At 37.3% G+C, this 6,997-nt stretch overlaps 1 protein-coding gene across 2 annotated transcripts in view; it reads left to right on the top strand.

Moving 5' to 3' along the window:
* dscaml1 (Down syndrome cell adhesion molecule like 1) overlaps positions 1-6,997 on the top strand; it is a 332,167-nt gene that overhangs the window by 290,148 nt on the left and 35,022 nt on the right. The window lies entirely within an intron of this gene.

Below are 6,997 nucleotides of genomic sequence, written 5' to 3'. Positions count from 1 at the left end.
TATACAGTATATATATATACATATATATATATATATATATATATATATATATATATATATATATATATATATATATATATATATATATATATATATATATATATATATATATAGATAGATACATGGATAGATAGATAGATAGATAGATAGATAGATAGATAGATAGATAGATAGATAGATAGATAGATAGATAGATAGATAGATAGATAGATAGATAGATAGATAGATAGATAGATACATATATATATATATATATATATATATATATATATATATATATATTATATATATATATATATATATATATATATATGTATATATGTATACATATATATATATATATATATATAGATACATATATATATATGTATGCATATATATCTATATATATATATATATATATATATATATATATATATATATATATATATATATATATATATATATATAGATATATATGCATACATATATATATATATACACTACCGTTCAAAAGTTTGGGGTCACCCAAACAATTTTGTGGAATAGCCTTCATTTCTAAGAACAAGAATAGACTGTCGAGTTTCAGATGAAAGTTCTCTTTTTCTGGCTATTTTGAGCGTTTAATTGACCCCACAAATGTGATGCTCCAGAAACTCAATCTGCTCAAAGGAAGGTCAGTTTTGTAGCTTCTGTAACGAGCTAAACTGTTTTCAGATGTGTGAACATGATTGCACAAGGGTTTTCTAATCATCAATTAGCCTTCTGAGCCAATGAGCAAACACATTGTACCATTAGAACACTGGAGTGATAGTTGCTGGAAATGCGCCTCTATACACCTATGTAGATATTGCACCAAAAACCAGACATTTGCAGCTAGAATAGTCATTTACCACATTAGCAATGTATAGAGTGTATTTCTTTAAAGTTAAGACTAGTTTAAAGTTATCTTCATTGAAAAGTACAGTGCTTTTCCTTCAAAAATAAGGACATTTCAATATGACCCCAAACTTTTGAACGGTAGTATATATATATATGTATATATATATATATATATATATATATATATATATATATATATATATATATATATATATATATATATATACAGTACAGGCCAAAAGTTTGGATACACCTTCTCATTCTATGCGTTTTCTTTATTTTCAAGACAATTTACATTGTAGATTTTCACTGAAGGCATCAAAACTATGAATGTGGAGTTATGTACTTAACAAAAAAAAGGTGAAATAACTGAAAACATGTTTTTATATTCTAGTTTCTTCAAAATAGCCACCATTTGCTCTGATTACTGATTTGCACACTCTTGGCATTCTCTCGATGAGCTTCAGGCACACATTTGAAGTGAAAACCATTTCAGGTGACTACCTCTTGAAGCTCATCGCGAGAATGCCAAGACTGTGAAAAAAAGTAACAAGTGTGACATCAATGAGGCGAACTGCAGCTCTCGCTGTTCGTCGCGGACATCGAGCGTCAGAAGTAAAGAGTTTCTAAACACAAGTACAGATTCTAATAACACCAGAAATAGATGCTAGATATGTTGCGAGTCGTTTTTAATAAAGATTAAGTCACTTAAAATAATTGTAGAAGCCTCTATTAGAGGTTTATTCAACTGGCCACCAAACAAGGGTTGCTCATGTATGTAGTACTCCTGCCACCTCACAAGGGGCGACAGCGAGGCATATATGTCGCAGTGAAGCAGCAGTGATGTGAGTAGAAGAAGACGATTTCATTCAACCCTGAAAAAAATCTAAATACATTGCAGAAATTGGACATTTAACAACGACTGGACAACAAAGATTATGCTAATTATATAATGGTGTCATGTTGACCACGCCCCTAGCCACGCTCCCACCGCCACAGGGATTTTGGCAATTTGGGGCAATCCCTGCTGTTTATCAAACAAACATAACAAGGGGGTGATAGGTCAACGTTCTATTTACTAACAAAGCCAAAACAACAACTAGAAGATGAATTGTCCTCATTTTCAGCCGCCCTGCCGACACGCACACTCACTGGCCCTGTGGTGCACTCACAGTTTGAAACCATAAAACACCTTAACTTGTAACAGCCAGGTGATTAGGAATTTAAAAAATAATCCACTTTACCTTGTTGGTTGATCTTCTTGGCATTTAGCGGAAGGATACGGATAAGGGCAGGAGGGCAGTGTTGACAACCGTGTGACTACTTCCCGAATGTGTCACATATTACTTGTCCATTGCTTTTTTTTGACTCATATTGAGTTAGCAAAAATAGAAAAACGCTTTAAAAAGGCTAAAACACTTTTGAAAAAAGCACACAATTAGCACAGTAGCTAACAACAACACTGTTCTGCTCACTGAGATCAATAAACCCGCCCGCATTGGATATGCTGCAGGCATAGAACGACTGCGCTCGGAGGGGATGAAACATTCCTATATTGAGGCAAGGTTCGTACAACTCATTCTTATACGGCTTGTGGTTTGTAAATCGAAAAGTTTGTATACTGAAGGGTTCATAAATCGAGGTCCCACTGTATTGCAAAGGCTTACTAGTGCCTTGCCCCGCTGCCTTGTGGGTTAGTCTGGGAAGACAAAAGGCTAGGGGAGCACACCTCGAGAGAAAAGCAAGTGCTGGTAGGCGCACCATAGGCAGTCCTCCGAAAGACCGGAGCTCCGGCAGCCTCCTGCAGCTGTGAGGAGGTGCCGGTCGTCCTGGGTTTCCCTTGCCATCGGATACAGCTCCCCACAGCGAAGAAGTGACGTTGGAGTCTTCGCGTCTCCCTCGTCGTAAAAGACCTCAACGGTGGAGTGGGCGGATGATGGTTGCATAGAAGCTCCACAACGGTCACAAAGGCGGAAGAAGGTTGCAGCAAAGATGGGCCCCCATGCCATTGGACCCTGGCCTTCTCTTTGCCAAGGACAATGTGATGGCTGTCTCTGCACCAGTCTCCCCACTTTAAAAGATTCCACGCACAGGCGTTCTTCCGAAGGCAGTCCCACCAACAGGAGGACAATCATACTCGTTTCGAGTGATCGCGACGACGACGACTAGTGCATACTTGCCAAACCTTCCTGGTTTTACCGGGAGACTCCCGGAATTCAGCGCCTCTCCCGATTACCTCCCGGAAGAAATTTTCTCCCGATAAACTCCCGGAATTCAGCCGGAGCTGGAGGCCACGCCCCCTCCAGCTCAATGCGGACCTGAGTGGGGACAGCAGCGACAGTCTGTTTTCACGTCCGCTTTCCCACGATATAAACAGCGTGCCTGCCCAATCACGTTATAACTGTAGAATGATCAAGGGCGAATTTTTGGTTCCTTATGTGGGTTTACGGTTAGGCAGTTTCATTAACGTCCTCCCAGCGCGGTAACAGCACACAACAACAGCGGTCACGTTTCCGTCTACCGTAAAGCAGTTCGTCTGCTGTAAACAGCAATGTTGTGACACTCTTAAACAGGACAATACTGCCATCTACTGGATAGCCTCCGGAACACTGAAATTCAAGTATTTATTTTATTTATATGTATGTCAAAATTATATATATATATATATATATATATATATATATATATATATATATATATATATATATATATATATATATATATATATATATATAGCTAGAATTCACTGAAAGTCAAGTATTTCATACATACAGTACCGTTCAAAAGTTTGGGGTCACATTGAAATGTCCTTATTTTTGAAGGAAAAGCACTGTACTTTTCAATGAAGATAACTTTAAACTAGTCTTAACTTTAAATAAATACACTCTATACATTGCTAATGTGGTAAATGACTATTCGAGCTGCAAATGTCTGGTTTTTGGTGCAATATCTACATAGGTGTATAGAGGCCCATTTCCAGCAACTATCACTCCAGTGTTCTAATGGTAAAATGTGTTTGCTCATTGGCTCAGAAGGCTAATTGATGATTAGAAAACCCTTGTGCAATCATGTTCACACATCTGAAAACAGTTTAGCTCGTTACAGAAGCTACAAAACGGACCTTCCTTTGAGCAGATTGAGTTTCTGGAGCATCACATTTGTGGGGTCAATTAAACGCTCAAAATGGCCAGAAAAAGAGAACTTTCATCTGAAACTCGACAGTCTATTCTTGTTCTTAGAAATGAAGGCTATTCCACAAAATTGTTTGGGTGACCCCAAACTTTTGAACGGTAGTATATATATATATATATATATATATATATATATATATATATATATATATATATATATATATATATATATATAAAATATATATGAAATACTCGAGTTGGTGAATTCTAGCTGTAAATATACTCCTCCTCTCTCGAGTTGGTGAATTCTAGCTGTAAATATACTCCTCCCCTCTTAATATATATATATATATATATATATATGTATATATATATATATATATATATATATATATATAATATATATGAAATACTCGAGTTGGTGAATTCTAGCTGTAAATATACTCCTCCCCTCTTAACCACGCCCCCCGCCCCCAACCACACCCCCGCCCCACCCCCGACCACGCCCCACCCCACACCTCCCGGAATCGGAGTTCTCAAGGTTGGCAAGTATAGACTAGTGCCTCCTGAGGAGCAGAGTGGTATTGCACAACGAGACCATAGTGCATCTTGTGATGCCCTATGATAAACGATAAAGATTTTCTGGTGCTTGTATAAGCGGTAAAAATTGGATGGATGGATGTTTTATGAAAATGTTTCCTTTATTTTTCTCAAACTGCTGCACATCCTCGGTGCAAATTCTGTGATTAGATAACACATTTTTTAAGTGCAGTATATAAATACATCATTTGCCAAGGTTTCCGAAGGCTCTTAAAAAGCCTGCCATGCTTGAATTGAACTTTGGATAAGGTGTTTAAATCATGTTTATGACACATTATACAAAATTAAAAACGTTATTTGCCCCAGAGAGGCAATTCAATCCACACAGAGCAGTTGTTAATAAAACACGCAAGCTCCAAAGAAAACAAATAGCCCTGAATGGTTGTAAATAAATAGGAAAGAAAGGATTTATTGATGGCAGCCTAATAGTGCTACTTAGCTGACACATTCTGACACCATCCTTTCTGCTTCCCTTCCTGCTGAAGCATTGTGCATGGACCAAGCAAGGCGTTGTATTGATTTTTGGGTTCAAAGGGCAACACATGAACTGCTCTGAAGCGAGGGGGCCTGATGGAAGGGGTTACGCGAGGGTCGAGAAAATGGCCTGACAAGAGAAGACTTAACTAATACACTTGGCAATAACAGAGGCCAGTTAGTCAATAGGTGCTGGATTAAAAGACGGACTACATAATGGAGTTAGAGCAGCAGTTTCATCATGTTACTCTCTCTAAGAGGTTTGTGTGAGTATGATTGCAGCCGTAAAAGGGAGTAATATATTTTATTCGACCGGAGCACAAGTGCACTGTGACTAGAATGCTGCCATTAAGAAACTTTGACAGTCAAAATAAAATGTGAGGTTGATGAGGCCTAAGGTTGAAGGGATTTTTTGCACCCTCGTATTCTTTGTACTCATTCTCTTTTACATAATATCATTCATTCTGGTTCTGCTTGAGCTACGGTCATGTGTAAAAAATTGGACAGCTCATGGCTTTGCTACTCTAGTGCGACATTAAGCTTTTCCTCAGCTCTTCTGCTAAAAATAAAGTTACAGTAGGTGTCATGTGGAGCGTGAGAAATTTCAAGTCAGTCTGACTTATGGGGTCAAACTTTAAGGTGTAAGTAATAACAGCACCACAATGTGGTGTATTTGCCTGAAAGATAATAGTACATGAAGTCTGGAGCTAAATTAGGGCCAAAATGTGTTGTACTTGGAAAATTTTAAACTGAAAAAAAATGTTTTGATGTTAAAACTACATCAGTGTAATTTAAATAAAATTAAATTAAGTGCACAGCATTTTTTTCAGGTTAAATATAATTGTGATTCACTCTAGTAATTATTTTGAATACATTCTTTATTTTCATTTTCCACTTTCTTAAACTTTGATTATTGAGCTTCTTTTTTTTAAATTAAAATCTTTTTTAATCTAATTTGTTTTTTAGTTTCAGATTTTTTTTTTCAAATTGAGACCTTTTATTTTTTCAAATTGAGACTTTCGGAACAAATTTTGCGTAATTTGGAATCATCCTATCATGTTGCCTTCAAGATCGTACGAAATAAGTAAATTCAACTCAACACTTTATGTAGACTACACCAGAGGTCACCGTCCACAGCCCCAATTATTTTATAAAGGCCTACTGAAATGAATTTTTTTTATTTAAACGGGGATAGCAGATCCATTCTATGTGTCATACTTGATCATTTTGCGATATTGCCATATTTTTGCTGAAAGGATTTAGTAGAGAACATCGACGATAAAGTTCGCAACTTTTGGTCGCTGATAAAAAAAGCCTTGCCTGTACCGGAAGTAGCGTGACGTCACAGGCTGAAAGGCTCCTCACATTTCCCCATTGTTTACACCAGCAGCGAGAGCGATTCGGACCGAAAAAGCGACGATTACCCCATTAATTTGAGCGAGGATGAAAGATTTGTGGATGAGGAACGTAAGAGTGAAGGACTAGAGTGCAGTGCAGGACGTATCTTTTTTCGCTCTGACCGTAACTTAAGTACAAGGGTTCATTGGATTCCACATTTTCTCCTTTTTCTATTGTGGATCACGGATTTGTATTTTAAACCACCTCGGATACTATATCCTCTTGAAAATGAGAGTCGAGAACGCGAAATGGACATTCACAGTGACTTTTATCTCCACGACAATACATCGGCAAAGCTCTTTAGCTACGGAGCTAACGTGATAGCATCGGGCTTAAATGCAGATAGAAACAAAAGAAATAAACCCCTGACTGGGAGGATAGACAGAAAATCAACAATACTATTAAACCATGGACATGTAACTACACGGTTAATGCTTTCCAGGCTGGCGAAGCTTAACAATGCTGTTGCTAACGACGCCATTGAAGCTAACTTAGCTACGGGACCTCACAGAGCTATGATAAAAACATTAGCG

Source organism: Entelurus aequoreus, linkage group LG10 (genome assembly GCF_033978785.1).
Source record: "Entelurus aequoreus isolate RoL-2023_Sb linkage group LG10, RoL_Eaeq_v1.1, whole genome shotgun sequence".
In the NCBI taxonomy this organism is placed as follows: Eukaryota; Metazoa; Chordata; class Actinopteri; order Syngnathiformes; family Syngnathidae; genus Entelurus; species Entelurus aequoreus.
The sequence above is the reverse complement of the archived record's forward strand: the minus strand, read 5'-3'. Positions and strand labels throughout refer to the sequence as shown.